Genomic DNA, 27,737 nt, shown 5'->3' with positions numbered 1-27,737 from the left:
GAGATTTAGGAACCAGGTCTTAAATTGTAAGACATTTCCAGGGGCAGATGTGGACTCTGACCACAATCTATTGGTTATGAACTGTAGATTGAAACTGAAGAAACTGCAAAAAGGTGGGAATTTACGGAGATGGGACCTGGATAAACTGACTAAACCAGAGGTTGTACAGAGTTTCAGGGAGAGCATAAGGGAACAATTGACAGGAATGGGGGAAAGAAATACAGTAGAAGAAGAATGGGTAACTTTGAGAGATGAAGTAGTGAAGGCAGCAGAGGATCTAGTAGGTAAAAAGACGAGGGCTAGTAGAAATCCTTGGGTAATAGAAGAAATATTGAATTTAATTGATGAAAGGAGAAAATATAAAAATGCAGTAAACGAAGCAGGCAAAAAGGAATACAAACGTCTCAAAAATGAGATCGACAGGAAGTGCAAAATGGCTAAGCAGGGGTGGCTAGAGGACAAATGTAAGGATGTAGAGGCTTATCTCACTAGCGGTAAGATAGATTCTGCCTACAGGAAAATTAAAGAGACCTTTGGAGAGAAGAGAACCACTTGTATGAATATCAAGAGCTCAGATGGAAACCCAGTTCTAAGCAAAGAATTTTTGAATAAATTAGTAATTCTGGAATAACAATAGCACTGACAACTGACAATACCTTACAACAAAAATTAAGACATACCATAAGTAAAGATAATGAAAAATTTACCAGATCAGAAGTGTACAAGATCCAATGTAGAGACTGTGAGAAAATATATACCGGCCAAACAGGTCGAAAATTTTTAGTAAGGAACAAAGAACATACGTCGGATACCTCACGAACAAAGTCTGTATTCGGCCATCATATAGCATTCAATAATCACGCTGAGGGGACAGTAGAGCAGAATTTACAAGTTCTTCATTATGCAAATAAAGGCTTACTTATGAATATCTTAGAAGAAATCGAGATATATGCTCATTTGAAAACCAAATCATCAATGCTGCTCAATGAATAATCATATTTTCGCGAAAAATATTTTTATGACCTTTTTGACGAAATTTTATAATAAAAAGAACCTACTCTTTTGTTTTTAACATATAAGATTAGTGATACGCATGGCAAAAGCAATGTACGAAAAATATGCTATACAACATATAAAATTTTATTTAATTGACATTGATTATTATAAAAACTATTAGATCGATGAGTTCTAAATACTTAATCAGCGGTCTCATCAGTTATTCAGACATACATAATGTTAACGTACTCTTGGCTGCTACCCTACTGCTATAAATAATGTTGCTATGAAAACTACAGTTAAAGTAAGACGATTCTGCAACATCCAACAAAGATGCAATTGTGATGTAGGTGACTCGGAATAATCGATATATACCACAACTCCAAGGACTTTCACATCTTTGATGTAACTGACACTGTAATAGTATTAAGGTTGCCCATAGAGGGCACAGCTATTACACATCGTAGTTTATCGTTTTTATCTAAAATATAAATAAGTTTTACACATACTAACTATCTGTTAATCAGACATTTTAAATGAATCAATTTTATGTTATTAGTGTATTTCGTATTTTTATACTGTGACGAATGCGTCATATTATGAACGCTGATTGGTAGTTGTGAAGTAGTGTGACAGGAAGTAGGCGGAGCCTCTGCATATTTAAGCTCATGCTCAGCACTCATAACCATCAGCTGACTTCGTAGCAGCTGAGGAGAGCTCCGCCTACCATCCTCCAATGAAGCCATGGGTATAATTAATTTTATTTTATCATGTTAAAAGTTTTGTCGTCATTAGACACTTTCATTTTATTTAAAGATTGGTTTCTAGTATTTTCTAAAATTAATTCACGGGTATGAAGATGGTTATGTAAAAATAACCGAAACCGGTCACCTATGTTATTGAGACATAAGTGTTGTGATCAAGACTGAACTTTAGTTAAAATATAAGAGTAGCTGTAAGAGATGGATACAGTCTATCGCCCCTGCGGTTCGAACTACACGGCGAAGAAGCAATGACGAGAATATAAGAGGATTAAGAGTGGGATTAAAATTCTGCGCCAAATGACGCCAGTGATAAGATTCGTTGATGACCTTGCTATACTCAGTCAAAGTGAAGAAGAATTACAGGTAGTACTTAATTGGATGAACAATCGGCGAGTGCAGAATGAGGGTTAAGCGTAGACCGGAAAAAAGCAAAATTAATGAGAAATAAGGAAATGAGAAGATCGGGAAACTTAACATTAACACTGATGATCACGAAGTAGGCTAAGTTAATGATTTTTTTACCTTGGAAGACAAATATCCCCTGACAAACGAAGCAAGGAGGACATAAAAAGCGGACTAGAACAAGCAAAGAGAACATTCCTGCCCCGAGACGTCTACTGGTTTCAAATGTAGGATATGAGGAATGCATTCCTGAGAATGTACCTTTGGAGCACAACATCGTATTATAGCGATTCGTGGAAAGTGGAAAAACCGTAGCAGAAGAGAGTCGAAGAGTTCGAGATGCGATACTACAGAAGAATGTTGAAAATGAGATGGACTGATAAGGAATGAGAAGATTCCCCACAGAATCGACGAGCAAAGGAACATATGGAAATCACCGGCAAGAAGAATGGAGAGGATGATAGGACATGTGTTAATACGTGGTACTAGAGGGAGCTGCAGAAGGTATAAACTTTAGAAGAGGACATGGTGGGCCGCATCAAACCAGTCTAAAAAAAAAAAAAGAAATAAAGCATTGTGTTTAAAGAATTTAATCAGTCTGATCGTTTCCTTCAGATTTTTACACAGTACCGCCCAATGAAGTCATCAGAAGAAGAAGGAAGAAAGATTAGGTTTAATGTCCCGTCGACATCGAGATCATTAGAGTTGCAGGTTAAATTCTGATTGTGTCAATGTTGGGGAGGGACGTCTTCTGCGTCCTTTTCGAGGGACACATCCTGGCATTTTCTGGAGCGATTTAGTGAAGTCACGGAAAACCTAAATCGGCATGGTCCGACATCTCATCAGAAGATAAAAACTAATTGAAAAATGATTAAGCCAAAATATGTGTTCGGTGCTAAAAGTGAGAAGGATGGACATACAAAAAGCTGTTCATAGACTGCTTATGAAGGCTGTGCTGCTACATATTGGCAAGAAGTTCCATCAATACCTGTAGCGGCATGCAACTGATATGAAAGAGACATATGACAATATGAAACTAATTTTACAGAAAATCAAATATGAAAAATGAAAAATGTAAATGGAATATCTGTGGTGGCTTAAAAGTCATCTATTGCTCGATTTGCAACTTGTATTCACCAAATTTCCTGCGTTTCTTTTCCTAATGTGACAGCGAAGATAAGTCTCACTAAGAAAATTGTGGCCTAAGCTTGAATCTCTTATGTCTGGCCAGAAAAATGTGTCACATGTCCCTTTAGTGGATCCTGAAAAAATATATTTACTTTCATTCATATTAAATTAGTAGTAACGAAAAGCTACGGATGAACTTTCTGATAGATTCTTGTATTTGAAATCGAAATTACACAAAGTCAGTGATGCTAAACTGAAACAGGGAATTTTTACACGACCACGTTGATGGTTTATGAGCATTCTGAAGTACTGTTAAATCCACTGGAGAAATCAGCGTAGCAGTTTTCAAATACACTCCTGGAAATTGAAATAAGAACACCGTGAATTCATTGTCCCAGGATGGGGAAACTTTATTGACACATTCCTGGGGTCAGATACATCACATGATCACACTGACAGAACCACAGGCACATAGACACAGGCAACAGAGCATGCACAATGTCGGCACTAGTACAGTGTATATCCACCTTTCGCAGCAATGCAGGCTGCTATTCTCCCATGGAGACGATCGTAGAGATGCTGGATGTAGTCCTGTGGAACGGCTTGCCATGCCATTTCCACCTGGCGCCTCAGTTGGACCAGCGTTCGTGCTGGACGTGCAGACCGCGTGAGACGACGCTTCATCCAGTCCCAAACATGCTCAATGGGGGACAGATCCGGAGATCTTGCTGGCCAGGGTAGTTGACTTACACCTTCTAGAGCACGTTGGGTGGCACGGGATACATGCGGACGTGCATTGTCCTGTTGGAACAGCAAGTTCCCTTGCCGGTCTAGGAATGGTAGAACGATGGGTTCGATGACGGTTTGGATGTACCGTGCACTATTCAGTGTCCCCTCGACGATCACCAGTGGTGTACGGCCAGTGTAGGAGATCGCTCCCCACACCATGATGCCGGGTGTTGGCCCTGTGTGCCTCGGTCGTATGCAGTCCTGATTGTGGCGCTCACCTGCACGGCGCCAAACACGCATACGACCATCATTGGCACCAAGGCAGAAGCGACTCTCATCGCTGAAGACGACACGTCTCCATTCGTCCCTCCTTTCACGCCTGTCGCGACACCACTGGAGGCGGGCTGCACGATGTTGGGCGTGAGCGGAAGACGGCCTAACGGTGTGCGGGACCGTAGCCCAGCTTCATGGAGACGGTTGCGAATGGTCCTCGCCGATACCCCAGGAGCAACGGTGTCCCTAATTTGCTGGGAAGTGGCGGTGCGGTCGCCTACGGCACTGCGTAGGATCCTACGGTCTTGGCGTGCACGTGCGTCGCTGCGGTCCGGTCCCAGGTCGACGGGCACGTGCACCTTCCGCCGACCACTGGCGGCAACATCGATGTACTGTGGAGACCTCACGCCCCACGTGTTGCGCAATTCGGCGGTACGTCCACCCGGCCTCCCGCATGCCCACTATACGCCCTCGCTCAAAGTCCGTCAACTGCACATACGGTTCACGTCCACGCTGTCGCGGCATGCTACCAGTGTTAAAGACTGCGATGGAGCTCCGTATGCCACGGCAAACTGGCTGACACTGACGGCGGCGGTGCACAAATGCTGCGCAGCTAGCGCCATTCGACGGCCAACACCGCGGTTCCTGGTGTGTCCGCTGTGCCGTGCGTGTGATCATTGCTTGTACAGCCCTCTCGCAGTGTCCGGAGCAAGTATGGTGGGTCTGACACACCGGTGTCAATGTGTTCTTTTTTCCATTTCCAGGAGTGTATATATATTGCAATTTCCTTGAAACCATAAAGTAGAAACGATCGCAACATAGTGGCTGATGTTCTGCATTCTTATAAACCGATGGAACGCAGCACTTCTTGGACTTTCATTTAGACTTCTTCCCAGATCATTTTCGGGCTGTCAGCGAAGAGCACGGTGAGCGTTTCCATCATCAAATTTCTATAATGGAAATGAGGCACCAAGGCAAGTGGAGTTCTAATATGTTAGCTAACTACTGCTGGATCAAGATGTTCCAGATGCGAAATATGCCCAAAAATCGCTATTCACCACTTTCTAAATAAGTCAGATTGAACAATATACCATTCAGAATTAGACAGCTAGTTACTGATTTCATTACAAATTATCAAAAATTCAACGTAATGGACAGTGTCATGAAAGGAGGGTATAAGATGAACGTCAACAAAAGCAAAACGAGGATAATGGAATGTAGTCGAATTAAGTCGGGTGATGCTGAGGGAATTAGATTAGGAAATGAGACACTTAAAGTAGTAAAGGAGTTTTGCTGTTTGGGGAGCAAAATAACTGATGATGGTCGGAGTAGAGAGGATATAAATTGTAGACTGGCAATGGCAAGGAAAGCGTTTCTGAAGAAGAGAAATTTGTTAACATCGAGTATAGATATAAGTTTCAGGAAGTCGTTTCTAAAAGTATTTGTATGGAGCGTAGCCATGTATGGAAGTGAAACATGGACGATAACTAGTTTGGACAAGAAGAGAATAGAAGCTTTCGAAACGTGGTGCTACAGAAGAATGCTGAAGATTAGGTGGGTAGAACACATAACTAATGAGGAAGTATTGAATAGGATTGGGGAGAAGAGAAGTTTGTGGCACAACTTGACTAGAAGAAGGTAGGACATGTTCTGAGGCATCAAGGGATCGCCAATTTGGTATTGGAGGGCAGCTTGGAGGGTAAAAATGGTAGAGGGAGACCAAGAGATGAATACACTAAACAGATTCAGAAGGATGTAGGTTGCAGTAGGTATTGGGAGATGAAGAAACTTGCACAGGATAGAGTAGCATGGAGAGCTGAATCAAACCAGTCTCAGAACTGAAGACCAGAGCAACAACTTAAAAAATTCAAATGAATATCATGCTACTCCTGCCTGATGGGGAAAAGGGAAATCATATTTGCATTTAGCATGCCAATACTCCTAGAGTCTGATTTATTCTTGTGAAAGAAAAAAATGTTCAGTTTTTTCGACCAGTGTAATCAACATTTCTTCCTCTGTCCAGCTTCTGTGGTCAGTGTATTTGTCATATACGATGATTTCTCTCTCTCTCTCTCTCTCTCTCTCTCTCTCTCTCTCTCTCTCTCTGTCTTTCGCTCTGCCTCTCTCTCTTTCTACGTCTATTCCTTTTCTGGCAATTCGTTGGTAGCTGACAGTACGAAATCCTACCATTAGGCAGGACGCCATCAGCAGTGACGCGGCTAGTGATCTGGCTTGCATCTTCAGGTGGTGGAGCAGAGCCTACGGCACTGACGCAGCTGAACTCAGTCTATGGCCTGCCATGTCACTGCCAGATGAACGCGAGACGTTCCATTTTTGCAGCAATACATCACCGCTAGTTACAGTTTACGAAAGATTATGATTTGGCTGAACGATTGTATGTCAGGAAAATGAGAGACGATCCTGATTTCCAAACTTATTTTGATGGTCTAGTGCAGAAACATCCAACCACGTATGTACAATTACAGCAGCGCTACATGCAGCAAGACAGTGCTACATGCCAAGACGGTGTTCGACTTGGGCTAAGAAAGAATCTGCATGGCAATTTTTCAATTCCATAACACTGTTCATAAGTTTCTGATGGTTTCCTGGGTTTTCAATAGGTGGTCTGCATGATGCTGCACAGATGACATGGTGTAAACACCATCATCGATCTCAGCGCAGTGGACTGCTAAGCGAAAGGGCCCAAGCTCGATTACCGGCCGGGTCGGAGATTTTCTCGGTCTGGAACTGGATGTTGTGTTGTCCTTACTTTCGTATCATCATAATTGACATTGCTACTGAGATGGATGAAAGGGCACGGCCCGAAACCAAGTTTAAAAAGAAATAAACACCATCGTGAAGGCGTATAAAGTTACGTAAACCACGAACAGCTTCGACTAAGTTTTCAAATTTATTGAAATATTCAATTCTGTATATTTTGGTACTAGCATATCAAAAGAACGTTGTAAGAACTTTCTTACCCCAGATAGCCTGTAATTAAATATACGCCAGCAAAGTAGGCTCACCAGCCAAAACTTTCTTACACCTGTGTCTATAAATAGACGAATCGTTAAGCTCGTATAGATAGCGCAGCGATCAAGTCATGTGCGTAACCGCACACTCACTGCGTTATGTGAGCATAAGGCAGTAGCGATGAGTGAGACGTTTCAAGCGGACATTGTACGTAAACATGGGTAAATGCAAGGACGTTACAGAGTGGTAAAAAGGGGGAAGCTAGTTCGGCCGTGTCCATGGTCATACGGTGTGTGGAGGTGTTAGATTTGTTGGTGCTTCGTGGCGGACTGTTCAACATGTCTGCGTGCAGTAGTGTAATACACGTGGCCAAGAAATACGACGTCGGAATTTCAATCGGAGAAAAGACCCTGACTAAGAGGGACCGCGAGCTTCACGGTTCGTGAATCAAAAGTGCTTCCAAACCGGATAGAAATTGCTGCAGGCAGTGAATTAAGGTTCATCCTAAGCTGTTACCGAGAGAACATTGCGACGGGACCTTCACGCACTGTACATCTGGTGTCGGTCACCTCGTAAGAGAGCATTGCTCATATAGGAACATAAAGACGACAGCAGCAAAGTACATCGGTCTGGAAGAATATGTAACTGGTTTTCTGAACATTTCAGCACCCTATTACATCTAGATTGGCCTCAAAATCATTTGACATGGACTCCGCAGGAAAGTCTGTGGGACCAGCGGGCAAAACGCCGACATCAGTATCCCCGCAATTTGGTGGACTTGTGCGATCAAATCTTCTGCGAGCGGCTTAAAGTGGATGCGACGTACCTTCACAACCTTCTGGACTCATTTCCTAACCGAACCTAGGCGGTTATCAAGTCCAGGGGCGGAATTAGACTGTATTAAATGATGCTTATAATGATTTCTCTCTGTTGACTAACTTTTTGTCCAGTGAGCTGAGTAAGGAAATTTGCGGTCTACATGAGGCAAAGGCGCACGTTCCGAAAGCGGCATCTCGCCTCCAACGCCTTGCCGAAAGTTCTTTTAATACTCTATCATCACTGTTGCTCCCATGCTCTCTAACGTCAAATGACGAAAATAATCCAGTTGCATCTGAAGCAGGAAACAAAACTGTGAAACAAAATCTTGGTAATTATGAAATATTGGTCCAGATTTACCAAGAACTTCGATGTGATTTCCGTGCAAGCAGCGCACATAACTCCACAGATGTCATAGTTGCCGCTAACGACCAGTAGTTCCTTCCAGATTTCTTAAGTTTGTGCTGAGAATTATTTATGCTTCAGATGTTCACCTACTGCCTTTGCATTGCGGCCACAACTGTTCGAATGGTAAAATAAATGAGGGACAATTATTCAACTGTTTAAAAACCTTAGAAGCACCACGCACGTTCAGATTAGGATCCCAGTAAGAATGCACCCAGCAACGTATTTTTGGACTTCCTTTGACACGAAGATATCGAAAGTCATATTTCGAAAGTCTGTCTGCAAAATGAACACGAAAAAAATCAAATGATGTCACTGAATGATTGTACCGAGACCCACGAACAGAGAGACGCACGTTTCGTAAAGAAATAAAAAATCTCGCGTGTTGCAGCAGCTTTCCGCTAGGCGCTGGGAGCACATCCCTGTTAGCATCGTCTGCTGCAGGAGGAACGCCCTTCGCCCATTCCTCAGAGCGCCGCTCCTCAGCTTGGCGAGTGCCCGTGCGACGACCCGGCAGCCAAGTGGCGCGAGACGTGACAGTAATCCGGCCTGCGGCGCTGTTTTCCAGTCGGCGGGGTTGTCTGCCTGTTGGGGCAGGGGGGGAGCTTCTTTCGGTCGGCAGCCCCACTGTCTGCCGCTGCCTCACCCTGACACTCACGTAGACAGCGCCGTCGCGCCGGAGTCGTCTTCCACCAAAGACAGACACGCAGCATTACTTGCGCTTGAGACAACTCGGAGCGATGCACCGTCCCTTGGGCAATATTCCAGTCTGGCTGAAAACCAAAGAAGTAACTACCACTCAAAGACGCCTCAACGCATGTCTTTTTCAAACCTCAAGCTGTTTTCTGGAATACAGCACACATTAACGTTTTCCTTTCCCCTTTCATTCTTTACAAGCAGCGCGGCCTCGAGATGAAGACTCCTTTTTTCCATGGTCTTAAGGGGATCACACCGTGGTTCAGGTCGAAAAAAATCGATTTTCAGTTTTCATCATATTTCGATAGATGAAGGGTTTATTTAAGTACTCTGAAAAGGATTTTGCCGAAAAATTTTTTTTCGAACTTTTAAAGAGCATTTTCCTACCACGTGTGTTTATGTGCCACGCCCACTTTTCTGTCACCCACTGTCAACCCACACACTGTCAACTTCAAGCCATATGGAGATGCCATTATTAGCAAAATAGAATGTGTAGGCCATGTTCAAAAACGTTTGGGAACAAGGCTGAGAAAACTAGCTGTTGATATGAGAGGAAAAAAATTTGAAGATGGAAAATTGTTGACCGTACAGGGTCAGTTAACTAAAACTGAAATAGAAGACTTGCAGATGTACTATGGGCAGGCAATTAGGAGTAATAAAGAAAATCTGGTGCAATGAAAAGATATGTTTGGGCCATATTCTTCCATGTCCTCTACTGATGATAAGCCATGTCATGGATTGTGTCCATCAGGAGAAAATTCGCGGTGCAAATACAATAGGGCTCAGGCAACTGGAGAATCTCATTATCACCAGCATTCTCTTCCTGCTGTTGTTATTACAGCAATTAAATCTAATTTTAGAGACTTGGTTCTTCCTGACCTTGTAAGGAAATGTCTGCATCGGCAGACACAGAACCCAAATGAATGTTTCAGCAGCATAATTTGGGACCGCCTTCCTAAAACTGTATTTGTAGGCATGCATACAATGTAACTGGGAGTTCATGATGCTGTTATTACTTTCAATTGTGGTAATATTGGAAAGTGTTGGATACTGAAAAAGCTGGGAATTGATCCTGGTGAAATTATGATCACTGGACTGCAACATTACGATAAAATGAGGATAGCCGATGCAGACAGGTCTGCACCTAATATGGCCAATAAAACAAGACAAACATCCAGGAAGGTGAAAAAGAAGCTGGAAAACCTGCTACAGGCCAAAGAAGGGCCATCATACGCAGCAGGACAGATTTAATTAACTGTAAGTAACAAATTTCGAAAGTTTTTTCTTTAAAGTCAATTTCACGCAGACTAAAATTTTTGGTACATATGCCCCATTATATCAGAAACTTTCATAGATAAATGAATGAAATTTTCAGAGGCTCTGCATAACATAAAAAGCCCCATTAGGAAGTTCACAAAAAAATATTTCCTACAGAAAAAGCTTAATATTTTTTCTTAATAAATTTAAAAAAGAATTTCTTAAAAACTTCAAAATGGATAAAGTAGACTTTAGTACAGTTGACTCTATTAGCATCATGTAACATACAGTAAAAATATTAAGATTCTGCACCAAATTGTTTTTTTCAGAAATGGTTCAAAACTTGCCTACATTAACATGGGTTAGATAGGCAGGGTGTGGTCTCCTTTTACTCTTAAAACATTTCTGATATTTTGGTAACAGCCTTTTATTCTACTCAAAACCGTGTCCACTACGTATGGAGTCAGGCAACTATACGTGCTCTGCGGTAGGAAAAAATACTGGAAATCAGTTATACATATCGCTGGTAATATAAACTACACTGCACGAAAAAATATGAAAAACCCTCATGGTCAAGTTTATTTTATTGTCAAGTGAGGTGACAGGCAGTTCATCGTTGTAAGAGTATATGATAACATATTCAGACCAAACGCCACACACATGCCAAAGTAACAGTACTGGATTGTAAGGAGTACCCAGGAGCAGTTGTAGACTCAAGGCACAAATTAGTAATGATGAAGAGTCGGCTCAAGTTTAAGAGACTGGTCGGGGCGAATCAATACACAAAGAAGTGAAATGCAGAAGCACCAAGGAATGAACGGATACGCTTGAAGTTCTCTATGGGTATGGATACTGCGCTAAAGCGTAGCTCAGTAGGCAGTTCAGTAGAATTAAACGTAGATTTTTTTTTTTTTTTTTGGTCATCAGTCTACTGACTGGTTTGATGCGGCCCGCCACGAATTCCTTTCCTGTGCTAACCTCTTCATCTCAGAGTAGCACTTGCAACCTACGTCCTCAATTATTTGCTTGACGTATTCCAATCTCTGTCTTCCTCTACAGTTTTTGCCCTCTACAGCTCCCTCTAGTACCATGCAAGTCATTCCCTCATGTCTTAGCAGATGTCCTATCATCCTGTCCCTTCTCCTTATCAGTGTTTTCCACATATTCCTTCCCTCTCCGAGTCTGCGTAGAACCTCCTCATTCCTTACCTTATCAGTCCACCTAATTTTCAACATTCGTCTATAGCACCACATCTCAAATACTTCGATTCTCTTCTGTTCCGGTTGTCACACAGTCCACGTTTCACTACCATACAATGCTGTACTCCAGACGTACATCCTCAGAAATTTCTTCCTCAAATTAAGGCCGGTATTTGATATTAGTAGACTTCTCTTGGCCAGAAGTGCCTTTTTTGCCATAGCGAGTCTGCTTTTGATGTCCTCCTTGCTCCGTCCGTCATTGGTTATTTTACTGCCTAGGTAGCAGAATTCCTTACCTTCATTGACTTCGTGACCATCAATCCTGATGTTAAGTTTCTCGCTGTTCTCATTTCTACTACTTCTCATTACCTTCGTCTTTCTCCGATTTACTCTCAAACCATACGGTGTACTCATTAGACTGTTCATTCCGTTCAGCAGATCATTTAATTCTTCTTCACTTTCACTCAGGATAGCAATGTCATCAGCGAATCGTATCATTGATATCCTTTCACCTTGTATTTTTATTCCACTCCAGAACCTTTCTTTTACTTCCATCATTGCTTCCTCGATGTACAGATTGAAGAGTAGGGGCGAAAGGCCACAGACTTGTCTTACACCCTTCTTAATACGAGCACTTCGTTCTTGGTCGTCCACTCTTATTATTCCCTCTTGGTTGTTGTACATATTGTATATGACCCGTCTCTCCCTATAGCTTACCCCTACTTTTTTCAGAATCTCGAACAGCTTGCGCCGTTTAATATTGTCGATCGCTTTTTCCAGGTCGACAAATCCTATGAAAGTGTCTTGATTTTTCTTTAGCCTTGCTTCCATTATTAGCCGTAAGGTCAGAATTGCCTCTCTCGTCCCTTTACTTTTCCTAAAGCCAAACTGATCGTCACCTAGCGCATTCTCAATTTTCATTTCCATTCTTCTGTATATTATTCTTGTAAGCAGCTTCGATGCATGAGCTGTTAAGCTGATTGTGCGATAATTCTCGCACTTGTCAGCTCTTGCCGTCTTCGGAATTGTGTGGATGATGCTTTTCCGGAAGTCAGATGGTATTTCGGCAGACTCATATATTCTACACACCAACGTGAATAGTCGTTTTGTTGCCACTTCCCCCAATGATTTTAGAAATTCTGGTGGAATGTTATCTGTCCCTTCTGCCTTATTTGACCGTAAGTCCTCCAAAGCGTTATTCCTTATTGCTGTATCTATAGCGTTAGAGAACTTCAAACGTATCTCGTCATTCCTTAGTACTTCCGTATCCCACTTCTTTGCGTATTGATTCTTCCTGACTAATGTCTAGAACTTCAGCCTACTTCTCATCACTACTATATTGTGATCTGAGTCTATATCTGCTCCTGGGTACGCCTTACAATCCAGTATCTGATTTCGGAATCTCTGTCTGACCATGATGTAATCTAATTGAAATCTTCCCGTATCTCCCGGCCTTTTCCATGTATACCTCCTCCTCTTGTGATTCTTGAACAAGGTATTCGCTATTACTAGTTGAAACTTGTTACAGAACTCAATTAGTCTTTCTCAACTTTCATTCCTTGTCCCAAGCCCATATTCTCCTGTAACCTTTTCTTCTACTCCTTCCCCTACAACTGCATTCCAGTCGCCCATGATTATTAGATTTTCGTCCCCCTTTACATACTGCATTACCCTTTCAATATCCTCATACACTTTCTCTATCTGTTCATCTTCAGCTTGCGACGTCGGCATGTATACCTGAACTATCGTTGTCGGTGTTGGTCTGCTGTCGATTCTGATTAGAACAACCCGGTCATTGAACTGTTCACAATAACACACCCTCTGCCCTACCTTCCTATTCATAACGAATCTACACCCGTTATATCATTTTCTGCTGCTCTTGATATTACCCGATACTCATCTGACCAGAAATCCTTGTCTTCCTTCCACTTCACTTCACTGACCCCTACTATATCTAGATTAAACCTTTGCATTTCCCTTTTCAGATTTTCTAGTTTCCCTACCACGTTCAAGCTTCTGACATTCCACGCCCCGACTCGTAGAACGTTATCCTTCCGTTGATTACTCAATCTTTTTCTCATGGTAACCTCCCCCTTGGCAGTCCCCTCCCGGAGATCCGAGTGGGGGACTATTCCGGAATCTTTTGCCAATGGAGAGATCATCATGACACTTCTTCAATTACAGGCCGCATGTCCTGTGGATACACGTTACGTGTCTTTAATGCAGTGGTTTCCATTGCCTTCTGCATCCTCATGTCGTTGATCATTGCTGATTCTTCCACCTTTAGGGGCAATTTCTCACCCCTAGGACAAGAGAGTGCCCTGAACCTCTATCCGCTGCTCCGCCCTCTTTGACAAGGCCGTTGGCAGAATGAGGCTGACTTCTTATGCCGGAAGTCTTCGGCCGCCAATGCTGATTATTTTCAAAATTTAGGCAGTGGCGGGGATCGAACCCGGAACCGAAGACGTTTTGATTATGAATCAAAGACGCTACCCCTAGACCACAGGTAATGTACACAGAAGATAACAGCGAAGAAACCCTGGTTAAGAGAAGAACTATTTCAGCTGAGCGATGAAAGAAGGATGTACAAAAATGTTCAGGGAAATTCAGGAATACAGAGATACTAGTCGCTGAGAAATGAAATAAATAAGAAACGCGGGGAACCTAAGGAGAAATGGCTGCATGAAAAATGTGAAGAAATCGAAAAAGAGATTAGTGTCGGAAGGACTGACTCAGAATAAAGAAAAATTAAAATAATACTCGGTGAAATTAAAACCAAGGGTGGTAACATTAAGAGTGCAACGGGAATTCCACTGTTAAATGCATACGGGAGAGCGGATAGGTGGAAAGAGTACACTGAAGGGCTCTATGAGGGGGAAGACCTGTTTGATGCGACGGAAGGAGAAACAGATGTTGACAGGGAAGAGACAGGAGATCCAGTATTAGAGTCGGAATTTAAAAGAGCTTTGGAAGACTTAAGACCAAATAAGGCACGAGGAATAGACAACATTCCATCAAAATTTCTGAAATCATTGGGGGAAGTGGCAACAAAACGACTATTCACGTTGGATGTAAAATGCATGAGACTGTCCATATACCATCTGACTTTCGGAAAAATATCATCCACACGATTCTGAAGACAGCAAGAGCTGATAAGTGCGAGAATTATCGCAATGAATCGTGTGGCTTGCCACGGTTCCAGTATTTCCCTTGGTTTAGTCCTGTTTGGAGTTTCCGCACTTTCCAAGAGGGCGTTGCGCAGCCTCCACGAGCGCGCTGCTAGCGCGCCCGCTGGGAGGAGGCGGTGTGTGCCGTGCCGAGGGCGGAGGAGGCAGCTGAGGCGAGTGTTTGGCTCTGGACGACCGTTCTGCAGCGGGATGCTCGGTCCCTCGATGCTAAGTCTGGATGCGCCCAAAACCCAGGGGCGTGAGGATACAAGAGGCCGTAAATCGGTGGACAACGTTCGGTTTCCGTTCATGGGCTGGAGAAGCTATGAAGTCCGTCTGCGGCTGCCAATAACCTCCGGAAGGTTGTGTCACTGAAAGTAAGATTTTTCATCTAGCTAGTGCAACGGCCGTCGTCTGGCGAATCTCCTGATGTTGTGGGAGCTGTTAATGACTGTGTGGCAACGTTCCTCTGCTTTAAGTTTGTGATCAGAAATTGCCTTGCGTGTGTGTTACTGTCCCCTGCATTATCGCGCATTTGTACGCCATACTGACTTAAGGCGCGCCTCGTAAGGAAAAAAAAGAAATTTTTTTGGCTGTGGACCTTCTGCAAACCATTGTTTTCTCATGGGTGGAGTAGTCACTGTTCGGACAAGCACGTTGTAAAATGTTAAATAACCTTGTACTGTCTGCCGGAGAGATAGAGCCAATTAATCTTATGGACGTCTGAAATGCGAGATTATGTTAATGTTCGCCAGTATCTGTTGTCTTTTAGTACGTAGGCATATTTAACTTTAGTCGTTATTGTGTATATATTCTCGTGTTACGTAGTCCCCGTGGCATTTAAGTGCTCTATTTAATTATATTTAAGGTAGTGCTAGAGTTTCTATATGGTAATCCGCTTAGCCACGACTGATGTCGGTTGCTCGGTTTGTCTGAAATGTTGGGCCTATTGGGTAGAGACCGTTGTTGACTTGCTCTCGTCACCTCCGAAGTCCCGTATTGATACTACAGCGGTAGTTCTGCCGGACTCTCATTCGCAGGAGTTATCAGTTCTTGTGAGCACAAATAAAGCTACCTTTGCCTCTGTAATTTTCGTCCGCTGGCCAGCAAGCTTTGGTTAATGATTAAAAATCGCCAACTGGTCTTCCTCCAACCTAGTGGCTCGTGATATACGAGTTCCCTTTCCAGTTCGGGTAAATGTTTCTTCCTCCTGGTGGAGCCATCCTCTTTCCCGAGCCACGCTGGGGTAAGAGTTGCCCGAGTGTCTATTGCCGCTCAGTGTTCCTGGAGAATGAAATAAGAGGTTAATTATCTACTCCACTGTTATGTCCAACAAAGGCGAATTAGAGTAGTTCTAGATTACCTAAGTATTGTACACTATTAAGATAGTTTTGGGCTTGGAGAAATTGCTGTTTGGCAAAATGTAACCTCCTGTGTCGGTAATCCGGCGTATTCCACGATCCAACATTGTTATAGAACTGAAAGATTTGGTTTTGATAAATTTTCTGAGATGTGACTTAATTATTTGCTATTGATGTTAATTGCTTTAAATGAATCTCCTTTAATTTGTGGTTATAATTCTTAATGAGAGATCGTCCTTAATGGTGTAACATTTAATGTACGTCCGATTGTCCCCTATGTCACCTACTGACTTCATTCAGAGACTGAAACGGGTGATCCTTGCTCAAGTTTATGGGGCTTTATTAACCGTTGATCATTATTGTTTATGATCTTAAAAATGTTTGTTAAGAAGGACTAATTTTAGATTCCTATTGTTTATTAAGTAATTTTTAAGTTATACAGCAAATATTACGAGTGCAAATATTCTCTCATTGTTACTCTTGCTTGTTCTGTGGTTTACACTGAAGAGTGTGACAATAAATGCAAAATCTAAAGTGAAGCGTTGGAGCGAATTAATCCTTTCTCTTATCATTACCGTTAAAGATAACTGATTGTTTGTCGCTTGTTATGAAACTGGTTGGGAGAATAGTTTGATTGACCCGCAGAATATCACTCAGAATCAGCTTAACAGCTTATGCATCCAAGTTGCTTACAAGAATAATACACAGAAGAATAGGAAAGAAAATTGATTGACCCGCAGAACATCACTCAGAATCAGCTTAACAGCTTATGCATCCAAGTTGCTTACAAGAATAATATACAGAAGAATGGGAAAGAAAATTGATTGACCCGCAGAACATCACTCAGAATCAGCTTAACAGCTTATGCATCCAAGTTGCTTACAAGAATAATATACAGAAGAATGGGAAAGAAAATTTAGGATGTGATAGATGACGATCAGTCCGGTTGTGGGAAAGGTAAAGGCGCCAGAGGGGCAGTTCTGACGTTATGTCTGATAATGGTAGCAACACTAAAGAAAAATCATGACACGTTCATACGATTTGTCGACCTGGCAAAAGCGTTCGAAAATGTCAAATGGTGCAAGGTATTTGCAATTCTGAGGAAAATATGGGTAAGCTATAGGGAGAGACGGCTACTACACAACATGTACAAGAGCCAAGAGGTAATAATAAGAGTGGAAGACCAAGAACGAAGTGCTCGGATTAAAAAGCGTCTAAGACAGGGATTTAGTCCTTCGCCCTTACTGTTCAATCTATACATCGAAGAAACAATGATGGAAATGAAAGAAAGATTGAAGACTGGAATTAAAGTTCAGGATGAAAGGATGTCAATGGTAAAATTTGCTGATGACATTACTATCCTCAGTGAAAGTGAAAAAGAATTACAGGATATGCTGAATGGTATAAATAGTGTAATGAGTAAAGAATATGGACTGAGATTAAACCGAAGGAAGGCTAAAGAAATTAGAAGTAGCAGAAATGAGAACAGCGAGAAACTTAACATGAAGTAGATGAAGTTAAGGGAGTCTGCTACCTCTGCAGCTAAATAACCCATGAGGGACGGAGCAAGGAGGACAAAAATAATGTTCAAATGTGTGTGTAATCTTATGGGTCTTAACTGCTAAGGTCATTAGTCCCTAAGCTTACACACTACTTAACCTAAATTATCCTAAGGACAAACACACACCCCCATGCCCGAGGGAGGACTCCAACCTCCGCCGGGACCAGCCTCACAGTCCATGACTGCAGCGCCTCAGACCACTCGGCTAATCCCAAGGAGGACATCAAAAGCAGACTAGTACTAGTAGAAAGGGCGTTCCTGGCCAAGAGAAGTTTAGGAGTATCAAATATGAGCCTCAATTTGAGGAAAAAAATTCTGAGAATGTATGTTTGCAGCGCAGCATTGAATGATAGTGAACTATGGACTGTGGGAAAACTGGAGAAGAAGAGAATCAAAGTATTTGAGATGTGGTCCTACAGACTAATGTTTAAAATTAGGTGGACTGATAAGGTAAGGAATGCGAAGATTCTGCGCAGAATCGAAGGGGAAATGAATATCTGGAAAACAGTGGCAAGCAGAAGGGACAGAATGACAAGGCATCTGCTAATACGTCAGGGGATAACTTCGATGTTACTAGATAGAGCTGTACAGAGTAAAAACTGTGGAGTAAGAGAGACATTAGATTACACCCAGCAAATAACTGAGAATGCAGGTTGCAAGCGCTACTCTGAGATAAAGACAGGAATTCATGGCAGGCCTCGTCAAACCAGTCAGAAAAATGACGACCCAAAAAAAAAAAGTAAGTCATGCTCAAACAGTCCCATCAGTACAGACTGTTCCACCCCCCGCCCCCCCCCCCGCCCTTTCGTCCTATCGTGGCAATGCAGACGTGTATTCTCGCATGCAAAGATCATAAAGAGACGAATGGCATGCTGTGATACATTGTCCCAAATATCTTGCGCCTTTTATTGCAATTCCGCGGTGACTCTTGCGGGGCCTGGAGAACAAGTATTTTGCCCTTCACCATGTCCCATACGTGTTCAAATGGCGAGAGATCTGGTGATCTTGCTGGCTAGGACAGTTGGTGTATACCATGAAAAGCTCGTCATGTCGCGGCAGCCCTATGTGAACGTATGCTGTCCTGCTGCAAAAGCTCATCACCTCCCTGTCGGAGAAACGGCAGCAGCACAGGGACAACAGTCTGTGCAATGTAGTGGACGCTGGTTACTTTACCCTGCAGAAACACAAAAGCGACCGCGATTTGGAATTGATGGCACCCCACAACGATGAACGGGAACTAGTGTCGCAAATGCACACTGCAATAGACAGCTCACCAAGTCTACGCTAACACGTGAACTCGCATACGGACAGAACTTATTCTCATCACTGTAAACAACAGAGAGCCATTACACTCTCTAATGAACTCTTTCATGGCGCGAGGGTAACCACGCTTTGCCATGTCATCGTGTCGGTGGTAGCCCGATCAGAGGCACGTGTTATTTTAATCCTGCTGCAAGCAAACAGATCCCAATGAACTCTGATGAAACAGCAGGTGCAACAGGCGCTCGGTTTTTGTCCCTGTACGATGTACAATCCGGCACCGCCGCTCGCACTTTGGGTCAGTCTAGTACGTCTGTAGTACGCGGACTTCTGGAAAATGTTCAACGGGTAGTGACGGTTTCACAGACCAGGTTCGAAAGCAGCGACACACAACCGATACACTGTGCCCAGCATGTGTAGCAAGTCATTATGCATCCATCCAGCTTCCCACCCGTACATTGGCGAACCCATTCAAATGGCTGAATTTGTTCAACAGGAATACATACTCTTAAGTGGGGCGTGGTTGTACTCTAGAATGAATATTGCAAACATCAAAGCGAGGGTACGCTAACGGGTTTCCTTAGCGCCATCTGATCGACTATGACCGTGCCAAATGATTCAGTAACATCGCAACCGCGGTGCCACGGAACACAATCCTTGATGGTGTTGCCTTTTTTCTTGGCAGTGAATCTTTGATCTAAGTGTCTCTCAAGTATTTTCGGTCAAATTGAAATAGGTGATAATGGGTCCACACCGATTATATTAGGACAGGAAACCAATGGTCGGAAATGCATATTTATTGTATTATGGACATACACAGCGTACACTGCATAACAACAACGTTACTCATAGCAGTTGTTCAGAGTGGAGACCATCAGTCTCAGTGCACGTATTGCAACGGCGCATACAGTTCGGCCGCACCCTTGATCACTAAATAGGCATATTGTACACAAATTTAGCTCACAGCACCTGCGTCATGTGACGACCACATGTATCGCACCGACGCATTAACCTGTGGTGCTCGCATACCACTATCCCAGGCGTCAGTTTCCACTGCACCAGACAGCGTCCATGGCGAGGTGTGTTGCTGGGTGCTAGGGTCCAGGCTGATTTGGCCATTAAAAAAGAGGCAAAATCGTTATGCGTCGATCCACCCCACACGCCTCCAGCCAGCTGCTGTCCAGTGTTCTGTATTGTTTGGTCTATTTGGGAGGTGCAGCTTTATTTGCCGCGCTGTGAGCAATGGACGTTTTCGAGATACCCGACCCCGAGTGCCTGCTGCATGCACTTCCTTTCGCAGGTTTAGCCCAGAGGCTGGTTGAGATGGATTTTCACTGACTGACAGCAGCAATTCTTGTAGATTTTGATACCGATTGTCACTGATAAGGCTTTGCAGTTGTCTGGAGTTGTAGTCGGTTAGTATTTTTAAGACGTGCGTGAGAAAAGTAATGAGGCTGACAACACTGTTAGCGATCTGGTAACGCTGTGTTGTTCTGTGAAGACCGGTGTGTACATCGCTTTCAGATTCTCAGTCCGAATTTCGGCTCTGTTCAGCCGTCGCGTGGATTCTGAGAGCGCCATCAGTAAAGTTGTGTTTTTGTTGTGTGATACGAAAACGGAACAGCGGAATTCAGAGCAACGTTATGTCATCAAGTTTTTTGAGTTTTTTGTTAAACTTGGGAAATCCGCGAGTGTGAGCTTTTTAAAGTTGAAACAGGCCTATGCGGGAACATTCCTGATCAAGAGAACAAGTTTTTCGCAGGTACAAATCATTTGTAGACGGCCGAGAACAAATTGAAGATGAATCTCGCTCAGGGAGACCTTCAGTTCAATAACCGAGGAAAACGTCGAACGTGTGTGTGCTCTTGTGAGATCAGTCCGACGTTTAACAATACGGATGACGGGTGACTTTTTAAACTTAAACACTTTTATTGTACATTAAATTGTGACTGTATATTTACACATGCAGAAGGTTTTCCCAAAATGGTGCCGAAAAACCTCATAGTTGGGCTGAACAATCGAAGAAACGTGTGCGTTGATGTACTTGAGAGGATTGTCAATGACTACGAATGGTTCAGTCGTGTGATCGCAGGTGATGTATCCTGGATTTTTGAGTACGATCCTCAAAGCAGCAAGATGAGAAGTGGCCTACTGAGACGTCTCCTCGAACGATAAGAGGTCGAACAAATCAAAGATGAAAATAGCACTGATGTGCTTTTTGACAGAAGTGGTATCGTGCATAAATAATTTGTTCCTCCAGGACAAACTGTCAACCACGTATTTTGCAAAGACGTCATTGAAACGCCCAGAAAAATGGTGTATCTAGTGGGGCCTGACACTGCAGACAAGTGGATGCCGCTTCATGGCAGCTCACCATGTCACATGGCCACTTCCGTCACGAAATTTTTGACCTCTGAAGGTATCCCTGTTGTTCCAAAGCCTCCCTGTTCAAATTATCTGTGTCTCTGTGACTTTTCTCTTTTCGAGAAATTGAAAAATATCTTAACAAGACATCATTTTGGGACTGTGTAGGCCATTCAGAAAATTGTCACCGACATGTTAAAGGCCCTACTAGTTGAAGCTTTCCAGCGCTGCTACCAAGACTGGAAACAACGACTCTGCCGGAATACATCTACATCTACATGATACTCCGCAAGCCACCTAATGATGTGTGGCGAAGGATACTTTCCGTAACACTATCTGATCCCTCCAACGCTGTTCCACTCGCGAATAGTGCGCGGGAAGAAATGGTTCAAATGGCTCTGAGCACTATGGGACTCAACTGCTGTGGTCATCAGTCCCCTAGACTTAGAACTACTTAAACCTAACTAACCTAAGGACAGCACACACATCCATGCCCAAGGCAGGATTCGAATCTGCGACCGTAGCAGCAGCGTGGTTCCGGACTGAAGCGCCTACAACCGCTCGGCCACAGCGGCCGGCTTTGTTTAACATCTCCGTAACGCTCTCACAGGAAAGCGATCGCGCGACGAAACGCGCCGCTCTTCGTTGGATCTTCTCTATCTTCTCTATCAGTCCTAACTGGTAGGGATCCCATATAGATGAACAATACTCAAGAATAGGGCGAACAAGCCCCTTATAAGCCACTTCTTTCATAGATGAGTTACATTTCTTTAAGATTGTTCCGGTGAATCTAAGTCTGGTGTCTGCTGTTCCCACTATTTGTTTTTATGTGGTCATTCCACTCAAGGTCGCTCTGGATAGTTACGCCTAAATACACTCCTGGAAACTGAAATAAGAACACCGTGAATTCTTTGTCCCTGGAAGGGGAAACTTTATTGACACATTCCTGGGGTCAGATACATCACATGATCACACTGACAGAACCACAGGCACATAGACACAGGCAACAGAGCATGCACAATGTCGGCACTAGTACAGTGTATATCCACCTTTCGCAGCAATGCAGGCTGCTATTCTCCCATGGAGATGATCGTAGAGATGCTGGATGTAGTCCTGTGGAACGGCTTGCCATGCCACCTGGCGCCTCAGTTGGACCAGCGTTCGTGCTGGATGTGCAGACCGCGTGAGACGACGCTTCATCCAGTCCCAAACATGCTCAATGGGGGACAGATCCGGAGATCTTGCTGGCCAGGGTAGTTGACTTACACCTTCTAGAGCACGTTGGGTGGCACGGGATACATGCGGACGTGCATTGTCCTGTTGGAACAGCAAGTTCCCTTGCCGGTCTAGGAGTGGTAGAACGATGGGTTCGATGACGGTTTGGATGTACCGTGCACTATTCAGTGTCCCCTCGATGATCACCAGTGGTGTACGGCCAGTGTAGGAGATCCTCCCCACACCATGATGCCGGGTGTTGGCCCTGTGTGCCTTGGTCGTATGCAGTCCTGATTGTGGCGCTCACCTGCACGGCGCCAAACACGCATACGACCATCATTGGCACCAAGGCAGAAGCGACTCTCATCGCTGAAGACGACACGTCTCCATTCGTCCCTCCTTTCACGCCTGTCGCGACACCACTGGAGGCGGGCTGCACGATGTTGGGGCGTGAGCGGAAGACGGCCTAACGGTGTGCGGGACCGTAGCCCAGCTTCATGGAGACGGTTGCGAATGGTCCTCGCCGATACCCCAGGAGCAACAGTGTCCCTAATTTGCTGGGAAGTGGCGGTGCGGTCCCCTATGGCACTGCGTAGGATCCTACGGTCTTGGCGTGCATCCGTGCGTCGCTGCGGTCCGGTCCCAGGTCGACGGGCACGTGCACCTTCCGCCGACCACTGGCGACAACATCGATGTACTGTGGAGACCTCACGCCCCACGTGTTGAGCAATTCGGCGGTACGTCCACCCGGCCTCCCGCATGCCCACTATACGCCCTCGCTCAAAGTCCGTCAACTGCACACACGGTTCACGTCCACGCTGTCGCGGCATGCTACCAGTGTTAAAGACTGCGATGGAGCTCCGTATGCCACGGCAAACTGGCTGACACTGACGGCGGCGGTGCACAAATGCTGCGCAGCTAGCGCCATTCGACGGCCAACACCGCGGTTCCTGGTGTGTCCGCTGTGCCGTGCGTGTGATCATTGCTTGTACAGCCCTCTCGCAGTGTCCGGAGCAATTATGGTGGGTCTGACACACCGGTGTCAATGTGTTCTTTTTTCCATTTCCAGGAGTATATTTTACAGCAGACGCTGTCTCCAACTGTTTCTCATCAATAGTCTAGCTGTATGCGCAATATGTTACATTTATTTACGCTCAGGGTGAAGTGCCCGAGTCTACACCATTCATCAATTCTCTGCTGGTCGTTCTACAAATTCTTTCTATCTTCTGGCGTTGCTACTTTGTTATAGACAACTGCAACTACGTAGTACAGCTGCCGAAGAGAACTGCTTTGAATTGGACAACTCTGTTGTTTGGAGAAAAAGAACTTTGGTTGATAAAAAATGATTGGAAACTAAAGCGGATTTTTGCTCTATAAATATGTTCTTCAGTTGAGGACGTCCATCTGATCGAATCTTTCTTACATGAAGTAATTATTGTACGGATGTGACTGCAACATATCCTATAATATAAAGTTTATTGCTGACGCTAACAATGCGTTTCAGAAAGCAGTGCGAAAAATGTGATATGTCCAAACCCCCCCCCCCCCCCCCCCCGCCCCTCTTGTGTGTGAAGCACAGCCTGAGCCTGGCTAGGATGCAGATGCAGCTTTTTTCTGTTTTAATTATATTAAGAGCTCTTACTTTTCACGCTCTCCTCGTACGGCCATTGTTCTTAGTCCTTGTTACGTGGCTGGGAGTGGTACACCATTCCCCATAAACACGTGAGGCAGTCCACCTTGAAATACCAGCAAGTCGGACTAATTTGCTCAAGGTGTAGTTATGGGCACATCTAAATACATTAGCTCCTTTCCGTCATTCTGTGTCGTCTCCACGTCGACCCATTTTCCTGCTCTTACTGGCACACATTACTTCGTTTCCATGACTTACGTCAGCCATAATGCTCACATGACCACCTGGTACCAGTTCTACACCGTCTACAGTGATTCATAGCTGCCACTTGTTCATTAATCCAGCGAGTTTATTTCTCAAATATCCAGATGTATAATTATTCACGAAACTTACACTACTTTTTACATTGCTACTTCACGTAATCTGCAGTAGATTTCTATATTTGTTCAGGCAGCTTATCAACTGTTGTGTACTAGCGAATCACGTTGCTGCCATAAGCTCCCTTTAAGCATTCAGTAACGGTACCCTTCACCTCCCGATCTTTAGGAAAATCTTTTCCGAGTGGTGGACAAAACTCAGTCACTTCGTGCTGCTTGGTTAGGAATAACTGCGCTTTTGATCTTATAAACCCAACGAACAACGGAACGACGTGGAAAGTAGTGAGATACTGCTCTCGCATTTATAGGGACGGTGTTTCAACTCTTTCATCCAGAAATCTTGATTTGGGTTTTCCGTGGTGTCTGTAAATCACTGGGACGATTCCCTTGCATGGGACACAGTCGGTTCCCTCTCTCATTCGTCTGCAGTCCGGGTTCCAACTTGTAATTGCACCTCCTCCCTTGACTCTTAGACATCTCTTAGTTACTATAACTGATCTGCTGTTTACTTCTGTTTAGTGATCTACTTTGGGATTTGACAATGTCTAAGTCGAGTTAACGAAACACGATGTTAGCTCAAATACTATCTATTAATGGGAAATGCAACATCCGTCATCACATATGAAATACATCCTGACTGTTAGTATATGGCACAACTGAGCTCTTAAAATAATTAAAACAGAAAAAAGCTGCATCTGCATCCTAGCCAGGCTCAGGCTGTGCTACACACACAAGAGGGGGGGGGGGGGGGGGGGGGGGGGTTGGACATATCACATTTTTCGCACTGCTTTCTGAAACGCATTGTTAGTGTCAGCAATAAACTTTATATTATAGGATATGTTGCAGTCACATCCGTACAATAATTACTTCATGTAAGAAAGATTCGATCAGATGGACGTCCTCAACTGAAGAACATATTTATAGAGCAAAAATCCGCTTTAGTTTCCAATCATTTTTCTTAATTTGTTCCACCATCGGTTTCGAAGTTTAAAGATTCCTCTTAAGGTGCAACAGCTGCGAACAAGAGGAGGGGCTACTAATGTACAAGTCAGCCTCACAGTGCTTGTCGTTAGTACCCCTCCTCCTGTTCGCAGTTGGTGGCGCCTGAAGATTCAGCGTTAAGCTTCGAAACCGGTCATGGAATAAAGCAAGAAAATTATTGGCAACTGAAGCGAATATTTATTCGATAGCCTCTTTGTGTAAGGTTACTGTACTCTTATATACCTGAATCAAAATTAAAATCTTTCAAACAAATTAAATTCAGAAACAAAATTTCAATTAAAAGTTAAAAATATTCATACTGAAAATTCAATAATTGTACACTAACTGCACAAAAATACTATGTGAAAAATAGACGCATATACCTCTATAATATGTATCAGAAAAAAGTTTTACATTAATTAATCCTTTTTTAGATAAAAATAACAAAACAGAGCAAATAAATGGTAGGTCTGCAGCTTGCTATAATGCTGCATTATCTAAGCAGTGAATGACTGCATCTATGTTGCACTGATCCATTATAACCCTTAATTGTGAAAATGATTGGAAGCAAAATTATATAAAAATTACACAAATGAGATGAAGTACATGGAAACCAACTCAGGATTATTCATTTTAGGATTTTGACCGTCGCCACGTAAGCATTGGTTTCTTAGAACGCAGCCATTTTTATGGCTGCTTTAGAAACTCATGTCCCTCGCAACACAATGAAGATCTCCATGTAGAAATAGTAAACAGCAAATCAGTTGCAAAATGGAAGGTCTGTTAAAATCCATTTACTACGGTTTCAAAGTTTACAAATTCATGTTCTTCAAAAGGGAATGCTTACCGTTGTGGCCTTTCGGCTACATTTTAACGTACCTCTGCCACAACGTGAAATCCAACTATCAATGTTTTCTCCCATGAAGATTTTTCCTAAATGTTGAAACCGTGGTAAAAGGGTTCTAATAAACGTTTCATTTTGCAACTGATTGGCTGTTTACTATTTCTACAAGGAGATTTCATCCTATTGTTGTTACTCCACGTACAAAATTTTACAATGAAGACCGATCGAGCCCATCAACATACGTAGTTTCGGCAAAAGCGAGAGGAATCGTACCCATCGACTGACGTCAGGCGCAGTCTTCCGAAACTTTCGACAGGATAGACGCCCAAAGTGTTAAGAATTAAAAACACGACTGAATGTGAGTAAATATTTGGATACAGTAAAACTAGCATGTGTAACTAATTCCGTGCCTAAGCACTAGTATAAGATAGCAAAAACCTCAGACTGCATGGTAAATATGCATAAATTTCTTAACTATATAGGTAAAAGTGCTCGATATAATGTCTGTGTAGGAAATGCAAATATATCAAACATGTAAGTCTGAATATATGTCACATGCAATTTTACCGTAATACGATCAAATGGTTCAAATGGCTCTGAGCACTATGGGACTTAACTTCTGAGGTCATCAGTCCCCTAGAACTTAGAACTACTTAAACCTAACTAACCTAAGGACATCACACACATCCATGCCCGAGGCAGGATGCGAACCTGCAGCCGTAACGGCCGCGCGGTTCCAGAATGTAGCGCCTAGAACCGCTCGGCTACAACGGCCGGCAATAGTATTTATATTTACATACAATGAAATGGGTCAGTTACGTATATGTGCCTAAAATTTAATTTTAACACTGGTCATGGATGCACCTACCCTTTCAAGCCCTAAACATGCTTTTAATACGCTGCCTACACGCTGAGCCGTACTTCACACACAATTACACAATTTCTTGAAGCATTGGATTGTGACATCGATGCCACTGGGGACTATGGAAGGCTTCGTGGGTGGCGTCACAGATTGCGAGGTGTGTGAATAATACAGTATCGTGCTGATGTACTGTGAGCGACTCGATTTGTTGACTTCAATGGTGAGCAGAGAGACAATAACTGATGACGTCAGGTTCCCGTGGTTCTTTCCGATGAACTGCCGCATACCGCTCAACGTCTCGCCAAAATGCAAACACATAAAAACGATAAGGCAGCATTATGAACAATAAGCTACCGCGCTGCGCCCAGTTCACCTCGTGTCCCTGGCTACCTGTCTGGAAACTGACAAAGATCACTTGCCACGTGCACTACTGCCGTCTCCTGCTGTAACATCTCACGAAGTACACTGCCTGAAAGC

Source organism: Schistocerca piceifrons, chromosome 2 (assembly GCF_021461385.2).
Source record: "Schistocerca piceifrons isolate TAMUIC-IGC-003096 chromosome 2, iqSchPice1.1, whole genome shotgun sequence".
NCBI classification, from domain to species: Eukaryota; Metazoa; Arthropoda; class Insecta; order Orthoptera; family Acrididae; genus Schistocerca; species Schistocerca piceifrons.
The sequence above is the reverse complement of the archived record's forward strand: the minus strand, read 5'-3'. Positions refer to the sequence as shown.